Source organism: Mesoplodon densirostris, chromosome 17, assembly GCF_025265405.1.
Source record: "Mesoplodon densirostris isolate mMesDen1 chromosome 17, mMesDen1 primary haplotype, whole genome shotgun sequence".
Taxonomy (NCBI): domain Eukaryota; kingdom Metazoa; phylum Chordata; class Mammalia; order Artiodactyla; family Ziphiidae; genus Mesoplodon; species Mesoplodon densirostris.
In genome coordinates this window covers 26,686,651-26,713,728 of record NC_082677.1, presented here as the reverse complement: position 1 = coordinate 26,713,728, position 27,078 = coordinate 26,686,651, and positions in this window count along the sequence as shown.

Here is a 27,078-nt window from a genome sequence, read left to right as displayed (position 1 = left end):
TGTTTGTAGAAATATTTGGTGAATGTTTTAGAAGTTTTAGTAAATTTTATGGAATTGTGCCCTTGCAATTATGTAGCTATATTCCTATAATCATTGTATAATGTGATCTTTTATACCTCATTTTTCCATAGTCTTGTCTTTTTCTTCAATAATGTGGTCTACTTTGCTACCACTTTCTCCCTCAGCCTTGCATGCACAGAAATTTTATTTGGTCAGCATATTAATAGTGGATCTCCTTCTCAGGATTGGATTCACCTCTACCAGGCTCATGAGAACTAATCTATAAACTGGAATAATTATTTACTAATTTCCAAGGAAACTGTAACTACCACATAGATCAGGATGCTGGCATTAACATGGTCATCACATTCTCTGACACACACTGTATATAGGAAAAAGAAAATCAGATTCCATGGAGAAATTTTTTTCACAATAATTTCATGTACTGAACAGACATGCAGTTTCACGAAGAGAACATTTTCTTCCTCCGCAGACTTACATGGGCAACACAACAGTCAAAACTCGTCCGACAAGAAAGAGATCATAGGATTGGAAGTTAGAGAAATCAAGTGATTAATAGGACCAGAGGAAAGGTCTTATCAATGGGACTTGAGTTTCTGAGTCTAATGACTAAGGTTTCCTCTGCCATGGCTAGTGCTTTAATGAGCCCAGCTGAAGAATTCTCTCTCTCTCCTTCCTTAGCTGGTGAATATATTCTTTCATCAGCTTATGATTATATTCTTTCTTTAATTGTATTAAAATATTCAACTCAGGTTATAATTGTCTCCTTATGGCAATTTTGCATTTTTCTACTCTGGTCTGACACTTACTGATTTTATTTTTTAAATCCATAAATAGTCTTACTTCCTTCATGTGAATTCCTGGGGAAAATCTCATTTAAATGTTCCTAAAATTTCCAAACTCATAAGAGTTTAAGCTAAGAATATTAGCCATCTCACAGGATTTTTTTTCCATAAGAAAAATATTACATACACACACACATACAAATGTTTTGGCATATAAACAATAACTTGAAAACTGAACTGTAAAAGAAATCCACTTTGGTTTGGGAACATTTCTCTAAGAATGTTCAGACCTCTCTCCTTGATTCATTCTACTCCTAGGGAATCAGCCTGACTTATGTGATTGGTAATTTTTGAAAGAATAACCACTTAGGCTTACTCAATACAGCATTATGTTTTATCCTTTTGGGAACAAACTTACTTCCATGTCTAAGCTTTTGGTCCAGCTATCTAGGGATGTGGGGATGGGGTATGCCTCATGCTAGGGTTTGGTATTAGAGAGCCCACTGAACTAATAGATTCTGAGTCCTGCCCTCTAACCTGGCTGTGATGGATGTATTGTTTTATCTTTATTCATTTCTCATTTCTCAACTTGCTCACGAATGGGGTGGGAGATTGTTATGCAGTCTGCTAGTCCCATCTCTTGGAAATCCTACATGGAATGCATCATTAATTATTATTAGTCTTAATCCATACATTTATGAAATTTGGGTGACTTAGCAGCAAACTTTGGATCAACAATTTACTCTTCAGCCAAGAAAAGATACTAAATTATTTGTTTAAAAAGGTTTTCTAGGCCATGGCACACATTTTTTCTAAAATGAAGCAGTCCAAATCTTTCCTCATGCCATTTTAAGCACTGATATGCTTCTGAGACCACACAGGTCTGAAAGGATGTGTTTTCCCTTCCCAAAGATACTCTTAACCCAGACGCTATAATTAATTCTTTGGGGGCAACCAATGTAGTAGGCAATGACTCCTGGGACCATTTTCACTTATACCACCAGCTTTTGTGTGAAAGGTGAGATGTGTTTAGCTCCAAGTTTCAATTACTCCTACCTTTTCTCTAGGTGCTCACATTAGGTCATGTGACTGGTAGCAAAATCTTTTCAGGACCCTCGTGCACCATTGCAGATAAAGTACAACAGAATTCTCTTCTTTTTAAAGAGAAGGCTTTTCCAAACTTGACAAAGCAGAACTGTCTGACCACTTGATTTGAGTCTTTATGAAGTAAATTTATTCCCAGTCAATCCCTTCTGTTCACAGGCAGATTTAGCTTTTCATTAAGATTTGTTAGGATAGTGTTATTCAGTATTTGCTGAGTCTCTCAGTAAGATACTGAATTTATTGGCTACCTTTTCATCTTCTTTCAAGGCTGTTCAGCTTCAGCAAACAAATTTTAAAAAGTCATTTTTCCACTGAGAGAGCGACGTTGACTCCTTGTTAGAATTCTGATTACAAGGTACACCCTATACATGTAAATTTCAGAAGTAGATACAGTTGCCAAAATCTCTCTTTCTCATTTAATTTGATTAAAGCATTATCTACTAATTCCTCCTCCTCAGATCTCTTTGACATTCAGAGAGCTACCACAAAACTGGTCAAGTGGTTGCAAAAATGCTTTGAGCGGCAGCCTCATCAAAAGGGCATACCGATGAAAATAATCGCTGACTACTCTTCTCGAAAACATTCTGTAAAGTGTGGGAAGAATTTGACAATTGATCATAAACCTAGACTTCCACATGGCAATGAAGACCCTTGTTTACTGTTGAACTCAATCAGTCATGTAATCACCTATTTAACTTTCTAAAGTTAAATAAACTATTATATTATTCCCAAGTACTCAAACATCCTTTATAACACTTTTTTTTTTCTGCTTAGAATCAAACTACAAAGGATGTGGTTAAAATAACTTTTCTCCACAATGCTCCCCAGATATAAAGGCAGTTTGCATGAGGGAAACACAGTTTTAATATGCTCTGTATTCATCCAGCAACCTCTCCTGTATCCCAGTGCCTAATCATGGCATCCTTTGAGTCCTGTTCATTTGGGGATTGGGCTACGAGGATAAAGACTGGAGCTCAGAAAGTTGCAGATCACTGAGCTTCCACTTCAAGGCCCCAGACGTCCCTTAATTATCATCAGTTAAAAATCTCTTGATATCCTCTGTTAGTGGAACTTGGGGAAATCATCAGTCTAAAAAGCACCAGGAAAGTAAGCTATCATGTGCAATATTGTTGTAACTTCAGACTGACCTTTATAATAGAGCAAGTACATCCTGTGTGGTGGTAAACCTTGAGACTAAACAAGTGAAGGAACTCTTTAGGGCAGGAGGACAACATAAACTTCAGCTGGAGGTGACGTCAGTGATAGATAAGCTCTCAAAATGCTTTCTCCTACAGGACAGCGTTCCCTCTGAATCACCTAGGTTGATCCTAGGACAGTTGTTTTGTTGTTGTTGGTTTTTTTTTTTTTTTTTGGTTTTTTTTACTCAGGAATCTACTTCTTTCAGACTCTTTGAAATCTTCGAGATAGCAGATGAGATGAAGATTTACAGCTGGTATCAGTAGCATATTAATAATGCCTTTGCACTCTGTCATGTCTTATGAGTTTCCACAGTGGTTCCACATAAATTTTGACTGAAGACATAAAAGGATGGAGTAGCCTCTTTGGGGATACAGGAGATAAGCCCCTTAAAGTTAGACAGAGAAGGGAGGGAAAGGAGAAAAGGATAGAGCCCTACAGTAGTCATTATAGCCTCTTAGTGGTTAGGATTCTAAGAAGCTTAATCTAAAAGAATGCACATTACACAGTGTCATCTAAAGCAGGTTTGACTCAACAGCAGCATGTTGACATTTTGGACTGGATAATTCTTTGTTGCGTGGGGTTGTCCTGTGCACTGTAGGATTTTAAGAATCATCCCTAGCCTCCACCATTAGATGTCAGTAAAACCCACCCCTCTGGTTGTGACACAAAAATGTCTTCAGACATTACCAAATATCTCATGGGGGGCAAAATCATCTCCAGGTGAGAGCCAATGAACTAAAGCATCACAAGTACATCTCACTGAATTTTCCATCATTTTATCCAGTTAAAAAAATATATGTGTGTATGAGTACTCTATAACTGTGTAGTTGAACTGCTTTTAAATACTTTTTAATAATTAAATTTTTTAAACTGTGTTTTATGACTTTTTATAAAAAAGTTTCACAAAGTGTAAAAAAAATTGTTTATTTAATTTTCAGATTCAAATAGAAGGGTCAGCCAGAGCAGCAAAATCCCTGATTATATGTTCTGATTCCAAAAATTTTGGAAACTAATTTTTAGGCACTTTAGGAGATATGAACTTGTTTTTTTTTTTTTTTTAACTTGTTTTTACAAAGTTTTAAGAAGAGTAATTCACATATTTATAATACCAGACATTTTAAAAAGGAAGGATTCTGTTTTCCTCATTTCACTTAAACCTCACAATGACCGTATTCCTTCAGCATTATTTTTGTTTTGTGGAAGAGAGTCTAAGTGACTTGTCTTAGAGAATATAAAAGAATTCTGGAAGAACCAGTAATCAAACTCATATCTTTTGACTTTAAAACCAGCCATTTTTCCAACAGATTACTTGGTACCACTTCAAGAAAAATGTTCTCACTACTAGGATGAGAAGGCTCAGAGAAAGTGCGAGATTGATGTATCTGAACCGACATACCAGGTTGGATAGGTTTGCTGAGTAAGTTTACTGGTATAATTTTAATTTTGGTGAAGAAAAAAACATAAAAATTCACCATCTTAGCCATTTTGAAGGGTACAGTACAGTAGACTTAACTCTATGCACATTGCTGTGAACAGAGCTCTAGAAGTTTTTCATCTTACAAAACTAAAACTGTATATCCATTGAACAACTCTACTTCTCCCCCTTCCCCTGACCCTGGGAATCACAATTCTACTTTCTGTTTCTAAGGGTTTGACTACTTTAGATACCTCATATAAGTGTAATTATTAAGTATAGGTTTATTTATGATTGGTTTCTTTCACTTAGCATAGTGTCCTCAAATTTCCTCCATGATGTACCAAATGACAGGATTCCCTTCTTTCCCATGGATGAATAATATTACAATGTATATCTATCTATCTATCTGTCTACCATTGTATATCTTTATCCATTCATCCATTAATGGAAACTTAGGTTGTTTCCCTATCAGGACTATCATGATTAATGCTACAGTGAACAAAGTATGCAAATGTCTCTTCAAGATCCCCTTTTCAATTCTTTTGGATATATACTCAGAAGTAGAATTGCTGGATCATGTGGTAATTCTATTTTTAGGTTTTCTTTTTTCTTAGGAACCCCCCATAACCTTTTATCATAACAGTTGCATCATTTTACATTCTTATCAACAGTGCACAAAATGTTACAATTTTTTCACATCTTTGCCAATACTTGTTATTTTTATTTTTGTGTTTTTCTCACAACGGCCATCCTAACAGGTATGAGGTCAAGACTGTTAACAGGCCTCAAGTCTTTGCTGGCTGCTGGCCAGAGAGACCTGTTCCTTGCTACATCAACCTTTCCATAGGACAGGTCAGAATGTAGCAGCTGGCTTCCCTCAAAGTGAGCCAGTAAAAGAAGGATAGAGAGTGCTTAGGATGGAAACCACAGCCCTTTTGTAACCTAATCTTGGAAGTGACCTCCTGTTACTTCACCACACATTTGTCAGTGTAAAAGAGTCAAAAGGTCCACTCTACACTCAAGGGTAGGGAATTACCCAAGGGAGTTTATATCAGGAGGCAGGATCATTGGGAACCTTCTAAGAGGCCCTACCACACAAATCAATAGAAAATGAGTAGGAAAGAAGAATTAAAAATGCTGGCTAAGTAAGGTAAATTTGGTTCTGTGCTTTCTGGATCCTTTACTCCTAATGCCAGTCAGATAGTAACGGAATATAAATTGTTCTCGAGTGAAGAGTTTCCACTGCCTTTTATGATACCAAGTTTAAAAGTGCAGGATTTTAAGAGGGATTCTTCCAGAGAACCAGCTCAGCACCAGCCAAGGCTAATGAGCGAACACCATGATACTATTTCTAGAAGTGTCACCTTTCTGGTGATCTTTTTCTTTAAAATTCCCCTGGAAGTCTGCATTTATGTCCTTTGACTAGGAAATGTGCAGTAGCTCACTGCAGAAGAATGGAGTCCCACAGGAGGAAACCTTCTACAAGATATTATTTATTCTCTTCCTCCCTACTTATTCTAAAAGGAAGGGAAATTGAAATAGAGGAAGCTTTTGAACACAGCATGAATGCAGAGCTTGTAACTGTCGTGTTACTTTTAGTTTAAACTTAAGACTCTCTTATTCTTTCAGCAGACCCTTTGAAACTGTGCTGCCAATGCAGAGGAGAACACATTATTTCAGAGTGACTACCTTTCAAGCAAACACTGCATCTAAGCTAATTAAAATGCCTATGTTGTTTTCTTCCTCAAGCTTTAACAGCTTTAAGGAAAGAGCAGACAATTCATCCACCAGGAGGAAAAAAGAAAGTCAAACAAATTGCCAAAAAAAAAATCATGGGCTGAATGTAATCATCACCACATCCTTTAAGCTGTACATTTCTTTTATTGGACCACTGTTTTCAACATGTTCTTTCTTTACTTGCAGCATGCTAATGGCCAACTATCCATTTACCTCTAGATCTTAAAGATCATGTCATTATCAATTGCAATATTTTGGGGTTCACTTCCCTTCCATAAGGCCACTGGGCTGCTGCTATGAGCTTTATCAGGTCTGGAGGGGAGATGAGTGTGCCTTACCAGCCTAGCTTCACACGTAGGTGGAGTAGATGGTCACATGCTATGATATAGGCAGAGCAGCCTATTATTAAAGTATTAAATTCATATATTCAGGATTTTTCCTTGTTCTCTGCTAGTCTCCTACTTTGGAAACACTCTCTAGAAGGAGAGTAACTAATGCAGGCACAAGTAATTTCATAAGAATTCACTAATCAGGATGCTTTTCTTTGGAATTCTAATGACAGAGAAAGCAAACAATGACAGACCATTTCTAGAAACTGTACCTTCAATACCAGTCCTATCCCCTCTACCTATACCCTTCAAGACAGCTAGTGAGAATCTATTGGAAACAATAACATAACAACTCCAGGTGGTACAAATCTGTGCTGGAAGCTGGTAAACTATTCTCATTTGTAATAATTCATCTTATGTATCAACTTGGCTAGGCTATAGTACCCAGCTATTTAATCAAACACTAATCTAGGTGTTGCAGTGAAAGTATTTTGCTTATGTAATTAATATCTAAAATCAGTCAACTTTACATAAAGGAGATTATACTTGATAAAGTAGGTGGACCTCATCCAATCAGTTGGAAGGCCTTAAGACCAAAAACTGACATTTTCCATAAAAGATACTCTGTTTCAAGACTGCAGCATCAATGCATATTGTATACATATTTGGAAATGATTTTGGAAATATTTCTTCTCTTTCATTCCCTTATGCAATCTAATCAGCTCTGCTTCATAAATATTTCTGAAATGAGCATAAGAGGGAAAATAGAAACACATGGAAGAGCTTGAGTCTGCAAGACTTGGTCACCAATTAGATGTGTTGAATGAGGAACGAGGAGCCTAGAATGACTTCCACGTTTTTGTATCAGATACTGAGTTTGAAGAGATGCCTCTGATTGAGAGACAGAATACAGAGGAGAATATTTTTCAGAGAATATGGATTTAATTTTGAAACTCTGATTTTGAGATATCTGTGAGACTGCCAAAAGAAAATAAACAGTAAATGTTAGAGTTAAAAGTTTAGTACTCAGAGCACTCTTAGTTAGGAATAGAGATATAAGAGCCCATCAGCCTGTATGCATTCAGCCAGGAAATACAGGAGTTAATAAATAATGGCAAGATGCCATGAAACATGGTTTCAAGACGACCAGAAGAAATAAAGGAAATTAAGAAGAAGCTGTTGAAATGACCTAGAAAGTATTTTCTTTTCTTTTCTTTCTTCCCAGAGGAAGGTCCAATGCTGAAGACAGGGGAAAAAAAGAAAAAAAAGAAAAAAAAAATATTTTTAAAGTCCCCATTAGTGTCAAAAACTAGGAAGTTATTTGGTGATTTGACCAAGAGTAATTTCAGTGGGACAGAAGCCAGAAGGCAGTAGAGTAAAGAATGGATGAGAATGGGAAATAAAGAAACTTGTTATACTATTGAAGGGGAAAAAATGAAATAGAGTAGTAGCCAGAAGACAAAGAATATTCAAAGAGGAATGCTTGTTTTAGCTATAAGTGAGTCTACAACATTCAAATTATAAGATTTTTGTGTTGTTTGTTTGTTTGTTTCTAACTATGGAAGAGTCACTCTAGAAGATATTTGCATGCTAAGAAGAAAGAAGAAATAGAACAGGTATTCTCTTTTTTTTAATTTAATTTAATTTATTTTTTTATACAGCAGGTTCTTATTAGTTATCCATTTTATACATATTAGTGTATATATGTCAATCCCAATCTCCCAATTTATCACACCACCACCCCACCCCACCTCTTTCCCCCCTTGGTGTCCATACGTTTAGAATAGGTATTCTTAATTTGAGGAATGCCTGGATGGTCTGAACAGGATCCATAAATTCCAGAAATTATAGTCAAAGGTTATGTATATACTATTGTGTGGAAGTTAGTTTTTCTAGGGAGAAGATACCCAACTTTCAAGGTCTCTGCTCTAGGCAGTTTAAAAAGTGGTTGAATGAGTGGATTAATCAAATAGGGATCTGTGACCCCAAACTGGTCAACAGAATCTTTAAAGATAAAATCAAGAGAGAAACTAAGTATTTTATACTGGGTGAAACCATGTTTACATTAAAAAATAGAAGCTTTGAAAGACCCTAAAGTTTACTACACTGAAAATATTCAGGCAATTCTGAGATGACTAAGCTACAGTGGGGTATGACCAAAGTAAATCTAGTTTTCTGGTATATTCGCCAGCACCTCAAGTACTAGACAAACTATAGTTTTGGTGCCTTGAAGACAGTCCCTTATTTTTGACAAATAAAACTTTACTAATCTTTTCTCTCTTTTTATTTAGCACATGACTTTGCATCCCAGTCTAAACACTAAATGAGTTTTCTTGTTCCAGGAATTGATTTGAGAACAGGCAGCTCACCTTAGCTCAGTGTTAGGTCTCAGTCTCTGAGAAGGTCATGAGCAGAGGAGATGAGCTGCATTTACTTTTAAGGAAATGTTCCAAGCATTACTTTTAATGAGAGTCTGAGAAGGAACCTCAATGAGAAGTGTTCTATCTTGAAAGGCTAACACAGAAACAGGTGCTAAACCAAACAAACCACAAATATTTAAGCCTGAAAATAAAAGGAAAGAAAGAATACATTCTAAATCTGTATTAAAAGTAATGCTGTGTAGCTGTATAAAACTTTAGTGAGAGCTGCAGAATGAATCTTTAATGGCATCATTTATGCTTGTCCCAATGCACTATGTTCACAATGAGAACTGCCTGCAAATCTTGATGTACCATTTTATTGCACAGAAAACTGGCCACCAACTCACAGAACAGCAATTGTAAATTAGAAATATATTCTGTTTGGTTCAAGCCAACAGATTTGGAAATTTATGAAGTTACATAAAAGCACACATATTTCTGAGACAGTTGTGGCTTTCTTCTGGTCTTGGGAACTGGGGCTGCTGATAGTGCTCAGCACAAATCTACCTGAGTGCCGTCCCCACTCCTCCATATCCAGCTGGTAATGATCCCTTCATTCCCCCTGAGGCCTAGTAGAGATGCCTCAATGACCATACAACCTTCTGAGTCCTGGGAAACAGTAACTTACACTGCATGAACATGGTTAGGTCAGCTCCTGGCCTCATGTTATTTGGATATATTTTATATAAATAAGACTTTATTAGAGGTATGAGAATATATGTCATGGCAATTTCAGACATTAGAAACTGTAGAATCCAAGTTTTCACGACAAGTTTATTTGTTTAGAAACAAAGTATATTTTCCATTTTTTTTAAATCTTGTTTTATCAAAGTATTAAAGATCTTGGACTTTTTAAAAAATGAGTAAAACAGGAGATTCCTCTTTCCCTAGCTCCATTTCACTGGGACTGCTGTTTTGTCCCAAATAAAATATTGATAAAGATCTTGAAGAATGGGTTTAACTTTCATTTAGTCTTTTGAATAGTCTTTATGTTAATATTGTTTTGTATCAAAATAAAATGCCAAATTTAGCAATCCAATTCCCAGATTTATGGTGATCACATGAACTTAGTTTCCAAAACACAGAACACTAGGTAGAGAGGAATGATAATTATATTTTGTTTTTACAAAGTTTAATCCAGTTTATATGAAAGATATATCTAGATTTAAATAGGCTCAAGCCCTTAATTTCTTCTAGAAATTTCTTCTAGAAAACAGTTTCAAATCAATAAACAGAAAGCTGAAGAGGACAGAAAAATCATTAGCAATGAAGAGAATACTGGAGAGGTGAAAAGTAGGATTGGAGACATAAAGAAAATTAAATTTTAACAGATAATTACAGTGGTCTGGAGGAATTCATTTCTGCATATAGCCTCTACTCATTTGAGAACTGATGATGAAATAATATAGAAAATAAAAGCTAACTGATAATTAGAAAAATAATAATGGAGAGCAGATATTCCCCCAATTGAGACTTAAGTTGACTCCATCCAGCCAACACCTGTGAGAAAACTTGAACCATAGGCACCCAGATAAGATACACTTAGATTCTTGACATAATAAATGTTTGTCATTTTAAGCCACTAAATTTGGGGGTAACTTGTTATGCATCAATAAATAACTAATACATCATTTAAAATTTTTACCCAATTCTGGCTCATCCATGGGAGGTTTTGGTGTCTCCCAGAAATTATATTCTATATCCTCAGTGGAAACATTTGTACAAAATACTTGTGTACAAGTAACACTGGGCTAAAGTCATAATCAAAGATATTCTGAAGGAAAGGAGATATAGTCAAGGGGGAACTTAAAATCTGAGTGGCAACAAAAACAATGAAAATGGGGAAATTCCCTTGCTTTGCTTTGATCATGTTATCTTTGTGGTGAAAGCCTATGGGAAGCCCACATGCAAGGGTTTTCCAGAGAATCCTTGCTGGCTCTTATCACAATTATTTATGAGTCTCTGACTGGCTTTATTTCTGAATTTGTAGAAATTTCCTCAAATTATGAACATTTTACTCATGATCTTGGGTAGGCTTTAATCCTAGCACTTAGAAATTCACCATTTTATTGTCCTTTATGGTTAGTTTACCAGCTGATGCTTCCAAACTACTTCTGTTCTCATTTTTTTAACAAATCATTTTAATAATTGTTATCATAATTTGGCAATGATTTAATTTTTACATTTTTAGCAGATTTTTTTTCTAATTAAGTAGTATTTTAATATTACATGGGAAGTTTTGGAGAAAATAATGATATTGATGATTTAAATCAATAAGTAAAATTCCTATGGATAAAGCAGATGTGGTGCATATATATAATGGAATACTACTCAGCCCTAAAAAAAGAATGAAATAATGCCATTTGCAGCAACATGGATGGACCTAGAAATTATCATACTAAGTCAGTCAGACAGAGAAAGATAAATACCCTGTGATATCACTTTTATGTGGAATCTAAAATATGACACAGATGAACTTATCTACAAAACAGAAACAGACTCACAGACATAGAGAACAGATTTGTGGTGGCCAAGGGGGAGGGAGGGTGGGAAAGGGATGGATTGGGAGTTTGAGATTAACAGATGCAAACAATTATATATAGAATGGATAAACAACAAGGTCCTACTGGATAGCACAGGAAAATATTTAACATCCTGTGATAAACCATAATGGAAAAGAATATGAAAAAAATGTATATATATGTACAGTTGAATTGCTTTGCTGTACAGCAGAAATTGACACAATTTTAAGGTTAATTTATGTCCTGCAAACAGAGTGTACCTTCTTTTTATTTCCCCCCCTCCCCATATTACATTAGGTGCCAACAAATACTCTTGGATTCCACTCATACCAGGTACATAGAATAGTCAAATTCATAGAGTCAGAAAGTACTTTGGTAAATGGCAGGGTCTGGGGAGGTGGGGGGAGTGGGGAGGGGGAATGGGGAGTTAGTGTTTAAAGAAGACTGAGTTTCAGTTTAGGAAGGTGAAAAATTCAGGAGATGGATGATGGTGAGAGTTGCACAACAATGTGAATGTACTCACTGCCCCTGAACTGTACAGTTAAATATGGTTAAAATAGTATGTTTTATATGATGTGACTTTTACCACAATAATTTTTTTAAAGAAATTAACACAACATTGTAAATCAACTATACTTCAATAAAGTAAATATCAAAAAAATAAATAAAATTTGTAGCAAATATAAAAAATTCATGTAATACAAACAATACCACTGGTGAGACCCAATTGGAATCTCCTCCCTCAGAAGACTTTTACAGGGTTTACCTGGTGGCGCAGTGGTTGAGAATCTGCCTGCTAATGCAGGGGACACGGGTTCGAGCCCTGGTCTGGGAGGATCCCACATGCCATGGAGCAACTAGGCCCATGAGCCATAACTACTGAGCCTGCGCATCTGGAGCCTGTGCTCCACAACAAGAGAGGCCGCGATAGTGAGAGGCCTGTGCACCACGATGAAGAGTGGCCCCCGCTTGCCACAACTAGAGAAAGCCCTCGCACAGAAATGAAGACCCAACACAGCAAAAATAAAGTAATTAATTAATAAACGCCTACCCCAAACATCTTCTTTAAAAAAAAAAAAAAAAGACCTTTACATATGGCTCCAAATCAGGTTTCTTCATCAACCTTTTCTCTTCTTCAATAAAGATTTAACAGGAAATGAAAAGAGAAAAGCAGTGAGATCAGTGGAATGAGTGTGCTGACAGCTCTAATAGTCCTAGCACACGTGCTAGCCCTGGGCTTGCTATGTCACAAGTGCCTCCAATCTATGTTTCTGTATATTCATAATGCTTTCTGGTCCTTACACAATTTTAAGACTATAGTCTTCCCATTGGAAATAAGCAATGGCTGCTGTGTTTTAATCATATGCTAAGTCTGTTATTGGTATTGTCTGTGTTAAGGTTTCTGAAGCTCAGCAGGATAGAAAGTTGAGATCTTATTAACACTGACTGCCATTTCCCTGAGAGAGGATAGTGGGCGTGACTAACATATTTTCATCTATTTGACATCTGTAATATATGCTGTCCACCCTAAAATTCCATGGAGATTCAAGTACAGTAAATGTTCCATTCTTGTTTGATGATGTTTGGGTACCAAGAACAAAGAATAATTATAATGAATTTTTAATGGTGAAGTTATGTCTACCTTTTCCTGTCCAAATGGATGCCTTTTTCTTAACCTTGATAAAGTGTATCTAATCATCTAACCCAGATACCATAAAAGTGTATTAAACTAAGAAAGGACTTTATTCATGAATCACAAATGAGAGGGCTAAGTGGGAGGAAAAAAAACTTGAAACTTAAAATGAAGGTAAGTCACAATTGTGAGATGAACCAAAATTTTGTTTCAAGATAATAACTCTTTCCACTTTCACCTTACTGTGCCCTTAATATAAGTGTAACATGAAAATCTCTAGACATAAAGTAAAAAGGACAATGGGCACTTCAAAATTTCCAATACCTAACTGAAAAATTCTTGTCCTAATTAGTGATCTGCTATTATATTGCAAAGATTCATAAGATATAATAATAACCCTGAAGTCTTTTCACTCCTTGGGCTCTAGTCCCATATTGTCCCATTAGAGGGACAGAGGCTGTTCAAGGACTCATAACACCAAGATCTCTCAGATGTGGAGAAGCAGCTATCAGTTCTAATGTCTTTTGTATTAACACATCAAGTCAAAGGAGTCTGACAGATTTGAACTAATGGATACCGCACCCTCTGTTTTCCTAGAACATGTCAGTATATCCTGTATTTCCAAAACAACCTTCAAAAGTTGTTTTTAAGTTCATGTGGAATATAGGAATAAGTTTAAGAAAAGTTTCTCTGTTAAGGTACATGATGCTCACAAAATTTATAGAATCCCTGTCATTTAAAACCTCAAGGTAATAAAATACCTGCTACTTACAGAGCCTCATTTAACTTCCTTCCAATATTAAAAAGCTCATAAAACTCCTCACTGTGATTTCCTGAATTATTTATTTATTTACATATTTTATTTATTTTTTACAGAAGACTTCCTGTTGATTCTAAGTGATGATGTCTCTTCAGAGATTTAGGGTAATGTGGGTGTTTTATAAGCAAAGTTTTCCCAATCTTCCATAATGTTTCCAATGGAATGTCAGTGAGAGACGACCCCACTTCCAATCTCAAGGTTCTGGAGCTTTAGATGTACCCATCAGCATTCCATGACAGGCAAATCTACAGCCACAGTGTCCTCTCCACTTAAAAGAGAAAGGTTTTTCCTTTACTTTTGTACATCATTGTGGAGGTAGTGATTAAGACAAAAATCTCAGAAGTCCAAATGAAAAGCCATGGTCAATATATATATACTTGGAGAGTAGGAACTGAGAAGATTGTGTTGTGCTATATCTTTCTTTTGAGATGTGTCTCTGGACAGGACAGACTTTCATATGATTAAAAAGAACACTTAACAGCTCTTGCAAACCCATAAGTTAGAGAGGAGATTTATTCAGGGTACAAAAGAATTCCTCATTTTATAAAAAAATAAAATCATGAGTCCCTTCAAGTGTTTGTTTACAGATTATTAAGAACTTCATACAGTGAGAAACTCAATGCTAAAGTGTTTCAAGTTACTCTTGATTAAGTATCAGAAATTATAAGGAAAACTAAAAATTATAATAATAAAATGACATTTACATGTTCACTTTTACTTTTAGTTTTTAATTTACTAGACAACTAAAAACTTGTTTGGTTAAAAGGCTGAAACCTCCCTTGTTTACCTTCCATGGCCTTGCCTTTCCTCACTGTGACAATCATTTCCTCTTTGGTAGATGGATAGATAGAAGAATGGATAGATGAATAGATGGATGGATCGATCGATTGATCAATAGATAAATAGATTTCATATATCTTTTCTCCATTTCTAGTTACCTACCTAGTCCAAGGTTCATCATCTCCCATTGACCTTCTTCTGCCCTAGGCTCAGAACAGACCCTTCTTTCATCTGTTTCCCGCTATGCTCTTCCCAGCCTCCTCTCATACTATTGCCCATCACTTTTCTTGCACTTTATGCTCCATCCACACTCTCTTCCCCACATTTTCACCAATTCCCCATGGTGAAATTCCTAATACGAAACCTTTTGCACCTCTTCCCACTATCTCTCATGCTTTTTCCAACTGCTTTTCTTACTTAATACCGATACTTTCTTTAGCTTAGAAAACCCCAATTTTTTATTGTACCTACATCAATAACACTTTTCACTTAAAATCTAATTAAAGTGTATACATACACACAGAGATACACACACTCATGAATACACACATTATATACAGTTACCAATATGTTATGTATGTGATGAAATATACATAAAAACAGAAAATGTGAAGGCTATTCTAAGGATACAGTAAAAACTATTGTATTTTTAGTTGTACTTATTAATGATTAAGAAGGTTCTTCACTAAAAAAATGTTTTCAATAATATTTTTATGAGAAATGCAATTAAATATGCTGTAATTTGAAAATCTAAATTGTATTTATTATTATTTTTTTAATATCAGTGGTTGTTGTAGCTGAAAAAAGATACTTCACAAAGGTCCATAGTCAGAGAGGCAGTACAGTTTAGAGCCAGAATGACCAGATTAACCTGGTTTAACCATGTTCTAGCTGTGTGATCTTTGGGAAGTTTACTTACTTCTCTGTGCCCCAGTTTCCTCACCTGAAAAAATGACATGATAATTGTATTACCCTCCACAGAGTTTTGATGACTAAATGAGTGAATATGTATAAGTCAGTAAGAATGGAGTCTGGCACAGATGAAGCTCTGTATTAATGCCAGCTAACAATGTGGTATTTATAAACGCAGAATTATAGCACAGCACTTTGCATACTTCCAGCTTCAACTTCTCTGCTTTGCTATTAATTAACCTGAAATGATAATATTTTATAAAGTGTGGTGCTAGCTCTGTAGCCTTGCCCCATAATCATTCTTATAAACTTTAGCCAAGCTGCCACTACATGAGTTTATAGCTACATAATTTGTCTATAAAATGTTTAATTAAAGTCATAGGTCTCATACATCTTTTCTTTAGTCAAGTGGCTCACAAACATTATTACTTTTATATTTCATTATTAAAACAGAATCTTGAAAATACCATAAATGCAGGCCTGTTAGAGACATCTGTTTTTTCATCCAACTGCATAGCAAACTTCTTACATTGTGAATTTCTAATACTTGTTTCTTCAAATATTAAACAGTATTTTCTCTGTGCCAGTAATTACTGCCAAAGGATGTTAGTTTTCATCTTATTGTGCTCTGTGTTTGGTTTCAGCCATTTTTATATCATGAAACCCAAGTGGTGTTTTAAATTCTGTTAATAAGTAGAAAATCTCAGGAGAAGTTTTTAAACACTAGTCCTTGTGCTTAGTGAAGACACAGAGTACTGGACTGGGCATCACAAAATGTTACCATAATTCAGAACATTATAGAACTTTGTACTCAGGTTCTCGGTTCTTCAGCTGTCTAGTCTCATAAGCTAATATCTCAGGACATTCCATACACTCTACGAGTGGATCATAATAGCTTTACTTCACAGTGTGTCCTAGGAAGAGTTCCCACCATAATGGAAGAACAGAATCAGCTCTGCCATTTTCTAATTTATTTCTTGTGTTATTAGTGTGTTTTTCACTCTGTGATTTCCACATAGTCACTTGTTCCAAGCAGTCCATTCATTTTGTAAGTATTCATTTAGTTGACAATATAATCTTACATGATATGACCTGGACAGAAGCATATTGTGATATATCTCAATATACCAACAGCACACAGAGGAGTGAGCACACATCATTGTCAGCCTCTCTGTAGAGAACTTCCACTATACCTTCCTGGTCAAATGTGATTTCTTTCTAATTGTGGATAAACAAATATATGTAAATTCTATTAGTATCTCTAAGGTGTGTCATCTCCACTTTGGAGGCCACTTTATTAGCTCTTTGCTCAATCATCACTTCTTCAAGGGAGCTTGTCAGGGCCATCAGTGATTGTGGAGAAGTCATATCCTTACCTATAGACTCTGTATTGAAAATGTATCTTTGTAAGGGATTATCATACTGCTTTTCCACTCTTGACAGAAACAAAGTCAAAGTCAACATGAGAATTTTATAGACTGGTATAACAATTCACATTATTCCATATGGTCAATGAAAACAAGATGAATTGGTTTTCATCTGGCATTCTGGTTATTCATGAGTCCAATTACCCCCTGATTTTGAGTTCACATCAACACACATGCTTTATTTTTTATTTTAGCTTTTAAATTGGTTTTATGCTTCCAAATTATATCTCTTGGTTTTATTCTGAGTCTCTCTTATCCTAAAATTCAGGAGTTTCTTTCAAATTGAATTGTAGTATGCCCAGAAAACTGGGTATGAAAAGAGATAGACAGTAACAGAACATAAAATCTAGAAATGAAAGTTTAAAAGAATTCAATAAAAACAAAAATTATACAAGTAAGTTTCATTTATAAATCTCTCTCACAGATGTTTGGCTAAGCAGTGATTAAGGTTGACAGACATGATAACTGTCTACAAATGTTGTAAGACATGCACATTAAGGAGAAAATTTTTCAAGTAGTATTCAAAGCATGAAGTTAAGAGATGGTAAAATGTATGCTTTGTTTCTGGAACTACTTTTGAGAGGAGACTTTTAGAATTAGAAATACAGTTTTCTCAAGCAAAAAGATAAAAAAAGAAATAATCATAACAATCACGTATTGCTCCTAATTACATAGAACAAAACATTCTTGAAGATATGTTGTGAAGAATAGTCCTGAAACCCCCAACAAGCTATTGGACTGGTTGAATTACTTGATTTTTCCACATTTGATTCTTCAAATTCAATCAGTTTCCAAACAGGTTTTACACTTTTCCATCTGCTTCTAAAGCAAAACTTAACACACGTCTGTGGAGGGTAAGGTTTGGTTTTGTGTCTTTTCAGTCTACGTTTTAGTGAATCATGTCTAAGCTAAATTCCAGGTTGAATGAATCATCAAAACCCAACCTCACACCCACGTTTTCTTCAATTCGGAGTAGAGCATCTTGTCTTCCTGGTTACATTACGTTTGAACTGTAGAAATAGATTTACTATACTCAAAAGCATCCAAACAGCACTTGCATTTGTGCTCCCTTAGCGAAGAGGCAATTAACAAGCATTTTAATACTGTTTGTCTATACCGAGTACCAAATTCTCTGCTGTGTTAACCCTGTGCATTTCAAAACTCTGTTTATTCTGAATCTCATAGTTCTTATACAAATGAATTTTACATATTCTGTGTAGAATAATCTGGCACATGTTGACGTGTAAGGATAAACAAACTTCGCACATTTAGCATCCTTATTATGCTCTTCTGGGGAAACATGAGTTCAAATCTATCTCACTGGGTTATAAGAACTCACTATTATATCACAATAGTAGTCCATAAACAGTAATTCTTTCATTCTTTCTATGGATAAAGAATGCATTTGCCCTTGAAGTTTGGGAGAAAATGAATAGAAACACTGTTCATAAATGCAGACAAAAAACCTATGCCAATATAACAATCCTTACCAACTGAGGCAAAAATAACATGAGGCTCAACTGAGAAATAATACATGAGAAATTGTTGGCACATAAAAAGTGCTCAGTAAATACTAGTTGTTATTATTATTAGACTTACCACTCTAAAAAATTCTGACTTTTAGTTTTTAAAGGAATACATGAGAAAACAAAATGCTGTCCTTTGACACTAAAACTATAATTCATTTAGGAAAAATAAAATCCATTTTAAGAATAACAGTGACCATCCTTCATACTTTTATATTTAATATAGAGACTTACATAGAAGTGTGTATGGGAAATGATAGGTATGCATAGAGGTGCAAAAAAGATCCTTGAGTGAAAATTCAAAGTGTTTACTGAATTACCACTCAAACGTTGTGCCAAGTTACTCAATTGGTGTGATATACTTAGTTGAGATTTAAGAGTCTGCAGTTAAGAAAGAAGTTTTGCTGCAAGAGGAAAACTCACTCCTACCACCTCTGAAAAACCTGAACTCAAATGATTACCATTAAAAACTGCATCCCTGGGCTTCCCTGGTGGCGCAGTGGTTGATAGTCCGCCTGCGGATGCAGGGGACATGGGTTCATGCCCCGGTCTGGGAAGATCCCACATGCCGCGGAGTGGCTGGGCCCATGAGCCATGGCCGCTGAGCCTGCGTGTCTGGAGCCTGTGTTCCACAATGGGAGAGGCCACAGCAGTGAGAGGCCTGCGTACCGCAAAAAAAAAAAAAAAACCTACATCCCTTCAGGTAGTGAATTTCCATGTCAAATTATTTGTCTATGACAGGCAGTTGTTGATTTCTAGAAATGCATTGTAAAATTGTAAATGTAAATTGGGTGCTCTTTAATAGATTACAATTTTCTTTTTTTAAATTAAATTAAATTAATTTATTTTTTATACAGCAGGTTCTTATTAGTTACATATTTTATACATATTAGTGTATATATGTCAATCCCAATCTCCCAACTCATCCCACCAACACCCCGCCACTTTCCCCCCTTGGTGTCCATATGTTTGTTCTCTACATCTGTGTCTCTATTTCTGCCTTGCAAACCATTTCATCAGTACGAATTTTCTAGATTCCACATATATGCGTTAATATATGATATTTGTTTTGCTTTTTCTGACTTACTTCACTCTGTAGGACTATCTCTATGTCCAAACACTTCTCTAAAAATGACCCAATTTCGTTCCTTTTTATGGCTGAGTAATGCTCCGTTGTATATATGTACCACATCTTCTTTATCCATTCATCTGTCAATGGGCATTTAGGTTGCTTCCATGACCTGTCTATTGTAAATAGTGCTGCAATGAACATTGGGGTGCATGTGCCTTTTGGAATTATGGTTTCCTCTGGGTATATGCCCAGTAGTGGAATTGCTGGGTCATATTGTAATTCTATTTTTGGTTTTTTAAGGAACCTCCAAAGTGTTTTCCATAGTGGCTGTATCAATTTACATTCCCACCACCAGTGGAAGAGGGTTCCCTTTTCTCCACACCCTTTCCAGCACTTATTCTTTGTAGATTTTCTGATGATGCCCATTCTAACTGGTGTGAGGTGATACTTCATTGTAGCTTTGATTTGCATTTCTCTAATAATTAGTGGTGTTGAGCAGCTTTTCATGTGCTTCTTGGCCATATGTATGTCTTCTTTGGAGAAATGTCTATTTAGACCTTCTGCCCATTTTTTGATTGGGTTGTTTGTTTTTTTTAATATTGAGCTGCATTTGCGGTTTATATATATTGGAGATTAATCCTTTGTCAGTTGATTCATTTGCAAATATTTTCTCCCATTCTGAGGGTTCTCTTTTTGTCTTGTTTAGAGTTTCCTTTGCTGTGCAAAAGCTTTTCAGTGTCATTAGGTCCTATTTGTTTATTTTTATTTTTATTTCCATTTCTCTAGGATGTAGGTCAAAAAGGAAGGATCTTGCTGTGATTTATGTCACAGAGTGTTCTGCCTATGTTTTCCTCTAAGAATTTTATAGTGTCCAGTCTTACATTTAGGTCTTTACTCCATTTTGAGTTTATTTTTGTGTATGGTGTTAGGGAGTATTCTAATTTCATTATTTTACATGTAGCTGCTCAGTTTTCCCAGCACCACTTATGAAGAGATTGTCTTTTCTCCATTGTATACCCTTGCCTCCTTTGTCATAGATTAGTTGACCATAGGTGCATGGGTTTATCTCTGGGATTTCTATCATGTCCCATTGATCTATATTTCTGTTTTTGTGCCAGTACCATACTGTCTTGATTACTATAGCTTTGTAATATAGTCTGAAGTCAGGGAATCTGATTCCTCTAACTGTTTTTTTCCCTCAAGTTTGCTTTGTCTATTCAGGATCTTTTGTGTCTCCATACAAATTTAAGATTTTTTTGCTCTAGTTCCGTAAAAAAATGCCATTGGTAATTTGATAAGGATTGCATTGAATCTGTAGATTGCCTTGGGTAGTATAGTCATTTTCACAATATTGTTTCTTCCAATACAAGAACATGGTATATCTCTCCATCTCTTTATATCATCTTTGATTTCTTTCATCAGTGTCTTATAGTTTTCTAAGTACAGGGCTTTTACCTCCTTAGGTAGGTTTATTCCTAGGTATTTTATTCTTTTCCTTTCAGTGGTGAATGACATTGTTTCCTTAATTTCTCTTTCTGTTCTTTTGTTGCTAGTGTATAGGAATGCAAAACATTTCTGTGCATTAATTTTTTATCAGGCAACTTTACCAAATTCATTGATTAGCTCTAGTAATTTTCTGGTGGCATCTTTAGGATTCTCTATGTTTGGTATCATGTCATCTGCAAACAGTGACAGTTTTACTTCTTCTTTTCCAATTTGTATTCCTTTTATTGATTTTTCTTCTCTAATTGCTCTGGTTAGTACTTCCAAAACAATGTTGAATAATAGTGGTGAGAGTAGACATCCTTGTCTTGTTCCTGATCTTAGAGGAAATGCTTTCAGTTTTTCACCATTGAGAATGATGCTGGCTGTGAGTTTGTCATATGTGACCTTTATTGTGTTGAGGTAGGTTCCCTCTATGCCCACTTTCTGGATAGTTTTTATCATATATGGGTGTTGAATTTTGTCAAGAGCTTTTTCTGCATCTATTGAGATGATCAAATGGTTTTTATTCTTAAATTTGTTAATACGGTGTATCACATTGCATGAATTGTGTATATTGAAGAATCCTTGCATCCCTGTGATAAATCCTACTTGATCATGGAGTATGATCCTTTTTAATGTGTTGTTGGATTCTGTTTGCTAGTATTTTGTTGAGGATTTTTGCATCTATACTCATCAGTGATATTTGGTCTGTAATTTTCTTTTTTTGTAGTATCTGTCTCTGGTTTTGGTATCAGGGTAATGGTGGCTTCGTAGAAAGAGTTTGGGAGTTTTCCTTCCTCTGCAAATTTTTGGAAGAGTTTGAGACAGATGGGCGTTAGCTCTTCTCTAAATGTTTTATAGAATTCACCTGTGAAGCCATCTGGTTCTAGACTTTTATTTGTTGGAAGATTTTTAATCACAGTTTCAATTTCATTACCTGTGATTGGTCTGTTCTTATTTTCTCTTTCTTTCTGGTTCAGTCTTGGAAGGTAATACCTTTCTAAGAATTTGTCCATTTCTTCCAGGTTGTCCATTTTATTAGCATAGAGTTGCTTGTAGTAGTATCTTAAGATGCTTTGTATTTCTGCAGTGTCCGTAGAAACTTCTCCATTTTCATTTCCAATTTTATTGATTTGAGTCCTCTGCCTTTTTATTGATGAGTCTGGCTAAAGGTTTATGATTTTTTATATCTTGTCAAAGAACCAGTTTTTAGTTTTATTCATCTTTGCTATTGTTTTCTTTCTTTCTATTTCATTTATTTCTGCTCTGATGTTTATGATTTCTTTCCTTCTATTAACTTTGGGTTTTGTTTGTTCTTCTTTCTCTAGTTCCTTTAGGTGTAAGGTTAGAATATTTTTTTTTTGAGATTTTTCTTGTTTCTTGAAGTAGGATTGTATTGCTATATAGTTCCCTCTTAGAACTGCTTTTGCTGCATCCTGCAGGTTTTGGATCATCATGTTTTTGTTGTCATTTGTCTCTAGGTATTTTTTTCTCAGATTTCATTAGTAATCTCTTGGTTATTTAATAACGTATTGTTTAGCCTCCATGTGTTTGTGTTTTTTACGTTTTGTTCACTGTAATTGGTTTCTAATCTCATAGGGTTGTGGTTGGAAAAGATGCCTGATATGATTTAAATTTTCTTAAATTCACCAAGGCTTGATTTGTGACCCAAGATGTGATTTATCCTCAAGAATATTCCATGTGCACTTACGAAGAATGTGTAATCTGCTGTTTTTGGATGGAATGTCCTATAAATATCAATTAAATGTATCTGGTCTATTGTGTCATTTAAAACTTGTTTTTCCTTATTAATATTCTGTCTGGATGATCTGTCAATTGGTGTAAGTGAGATGTTAAAATCCCCCTCTATTACTGCGTCCCTGTAGATTTCCTCTTTTATAGCTGTTATCATTTGACTTATATATTGAGGTGCTCCTATGTTGTGTACATATATATTTATAATTGTCATATCTTCTTCTTATGTAACGTCCTTCCTTGTCTCTTGTAACATTTATTATTTTAAAGTCTATTTTATCTGATATGAGTATTGCTACTCCAACTTTCTTTTGATTTCCATTTGAATGGAATATCTTTTTCCATCCCCTCACTTTCAGTCTGTATGTGTCCCTAGGTCTGAAGTGGGTCTCTTGTAGACAGCGTATATATGGGGCTTCTTTTTGTATCCATTCAGCAAGCCTGTGTCTTTTGGTTGGAGCATTTAATTGATTCATAGTTAAGGTAATTATTGATATGTGTGTTCCTAGTACCATTTTCTTAATTGTTTTGGGTTTGTTTTTCTAGATCTTTTTCTTCTCTTGTGTTTCCCATTTACAGAAGTTCCTTTAACATTTGTGTGGAGCTGGTTTGGTGGTGCTGAATTCTCTTAGCTTTTGCTTGTCTGTAAAGCTTTTGAGTTCTCTTTTGAACCTGAATGAGATCCTTGCCAAATAGAGTAATCTTGGTTATAAGCTCTTCCCTTTCATTACTTTAAATATATTGTGCCACTCCCTTCTGGGTTGTAGAGTTTCTGCTGAGAAGTCAGTTGTTAACTTTATGGGAGTTCTGTTGTATGTTATGTGTTGTTTTTCCCTTGTAGCTTTTAATAGTTTTTCTTTGTCTTTAATTTTTGTCAGTTTGATTAATATGTGTCTCTGTGTGTTTCTCCTTGGGTTTATCCTGCCTGGGACTCTCTGTGCTTCCTGGACCTGGGTGGTTATTTCCTTTCCCATGTTAGGGAAATTTTTGACTATAATCTCTTCAAATATTTTCTTTGGTCCTTTTGCTCACTCTTTTCCTTCTGGGACCACTATAAGGTGAATGTTGTTGTGTTTAATGTTGTCCCAGAGGTCTCTTAGGCTGCCTTCATTTCTTTTCATTCTTTTTTCTTTATTCTGTTCCATGGCAGTGAATTCAACCATTCTGTCTTCCAGGTCACTTATCTGTTCTTCTGCTTCAGTTATTCTGCTATTGATTCCTTCTAGTGTATTTTTCATTTCAGTTATTGTATTGCTCAACTCTGTTTGTTTGTTCTTTAATTCTTCTAGGTTTTTGTTAAACATTTCTTGCATCTTCTCGATCTTTGCATCCATTCTTTTTCTGAGGTCCTGTATCATATTCACTATCATTATTCTAAATTCTTTTTCTAGAAGGTTGCATTTCTCCACTTTATTTAGTTGTTTTTCTGGTGTTTTATCTTGTTTCTTCATCTAGTACATAGTCCTCTGCCTTTTCATTTTGTTTATCTTTCTGTGAATATGGTTTTCATTCCACAGGCTGCAGAATTGTAGTCTTCTGCTTCTGCTGTCTGCCTTCTGGTGGATGAGGTTACCTAAGAGGCTTGTGCAAGCTTCCTGATGTGAGGGACTTGTGGTGGGTAGAGCTTGGTATTGCTCTGGTGGGCAGAGCTCAGTAAAACTTTAGTCTGCTTATCTGCTGTTGGGTGGGGCTGTGTTCCCTCCTTGTTGGTTGCTTGGCCTGAGGTGACCCAGCACTGGAGCCTACCTGGCTCTTTGGTGGGGTTAATGGCAGACTCTGGGAGGGCTCACGCCAATGAGTACTTCCCAGAACTTCTGCTGCCAGTGTACTTGTCCCTGCAGTGAGCCACAGCCGCCCCTGCCTCTGCAGGAGACCCTCCAATACTAGCAGGTAGGTCCGCTTCAGTCTCACATTGGGTCACCGCTCCCTCTCCTGGGTCCTCATGCATGCACTACTTTGTGCATGCCCTCCAAGAGAGGAGTCTCTGCTTCCCCCAGTCCTGTTGGAAGTCCTGCAGTCAAATTCTGCCAGCCTTCAAAGTCTGATTCTCTAGGAATTCTTCCTTCCATTGCCAGATGTCCAGGTTGGGAAGCCTGATGTGGGGCTCAGAACCTTCACTTCAGTGGATGGACCTCTGTTTGTGAGTCACCCACCCAGCAGACATGGGATTTGATTTTATTGTGATTGTGCCCCTCCTACCATCTCATTGCACCTTGTCCCCTGTCCTTGAATGTGGAACATCTTTTCTGGTGAGTTCCAGTGTCTTCCTGTTGATAACTGTTCAGAAGTTAGTTTTGATCCCAGTGCTCTAGAAAGATTTAGTGAGCTCATGTCCTTGTACTCCGCCATCTTGAACCAATCTAGATTACAAATTTCTTAAGGGCACGGGCTATTCCTTCCACCTCCTTTGTTTAATACAAATGGTATATTACCTTATAGAGTTTACTCTTCATAACTGCAATGATAATGTTCAAAATAAGACATACAATGTGAAATAATGTGATTTGATATCATTTCAGGCCTTTAATTTTTATTTTATTTTTAACAACTTTACTGAGATATAATTGATAGACAATGCACATATTGAAAGTGAACAACTGGTAAGTTCTAAACATGTATACACCCATGAAACTATCATGGGCAATCAAGAAATTTAACATATCCATCACATCCCAAAATGTCCTCATGCCTCTAGTAACCCCTTCCTCTTGCCTCTCTTTACTGCCTCTTCTCTAATCTAGTCAATATTAATCTCTAATCTTTGTCAATATTAATTAGTTTGCATTTATAAGAATTTTATGTAAATGGATTCATACGTAAAGTACTCTTTTATGCTTCTTTTACATAACATAATAATACTGAGATTCATATTTGTTCTACTGTGTATCAGTGAAGCTGTCCCTTGTTATCCTGGGGATTGGTTCCAAGAGCACCCTCAGATACCAAAATCCTTCAGGTGCTCAAGTACCTTATATAAAATGGTATATTACAATGAATACAGTTGGTCCTCCATATCCCTGGGTTTTATATTCATGGATATGGAGGGCAGTTCATCCTTTTTTATACCTGAGTAGTATTTCATAAAACTAAATATACCATAATTTGATAATCTTTCCCATTGATGGATAGTTGATTTCCAGTTTTAGCTATTACAAGTAAAGCTACTATTGCTACTGAGTCCAAGCTCATACTGCTTGCCACATGACAGGTCAATAAATTGAGAGAGTTGTTGGGCCAAAGAATTGCAACTTTATTCAGAAAGCCAGCAGACCAAGAAGATGGTGGACTGGTGTCCCAAAGAACCATCTTACCTGGGTTTGGATGCTGGTTTCTTTTATAGAGCAAAGAAGGTGAGGTGAGGAGATAAAGTTAAAAGGTGATAAGTTGTTACAAATATTTCCTGGTTCCAGCCAAACTCCAAAGGGGATGTGTTAATTTCTTCTTTCCTGCAGCCATTCAAAGGTGGACCTGGTCAGGATGTTTTCTATGAGCTTAAACAGAGATATTTTAGCCTAACCTTCAGGAATGTGAGGCACGGTTCCCAGAGATAGGTCATTATGTACACTTTAAGCTATAGGCAAGATCCCTTTAGGGATTAACCAAAATGGCTGTCACAGTGGCTGTGTTTGAGAGTCACTGTGGTTGTGTATGAGAGTTCTAGTTACTTCACAACCTCACCAACACTTTATATGGTCAGAGTGTTTGTTTTTATTTTTATCTTTAACCCATTCTAATAAAGATGTAGTGGTATTTAATTATGGTTTTAATTTTTTCCCTAATAACTAGTAATGTTGAAAATATTTTGATATTATTTATCTGTCATCTGTATCTCTTACTTGATGACTTCCTTTATTCTCTATCAAATATGTTTTTTATTCAACTGACAGCACTTTTCTACAGCTGTACTTGTGGGATATCACATGGCAAAAACAGGAGTTTTTTCTCTAGACATTTTTTTATTTTTAAAAATCTTATTAAAAATGAGATTGGTCCTAAAAATATAGAAAGAAAGAAATTTAAATTTACAAAAACTGTACACTATCAAAAAGTCACTAAAAAACCACATTAGGTTATATAAAATGTCAAGTTTCTTTTGTTAGGAAAGAATATGGAAACTTGTTGGTTTTGATGGT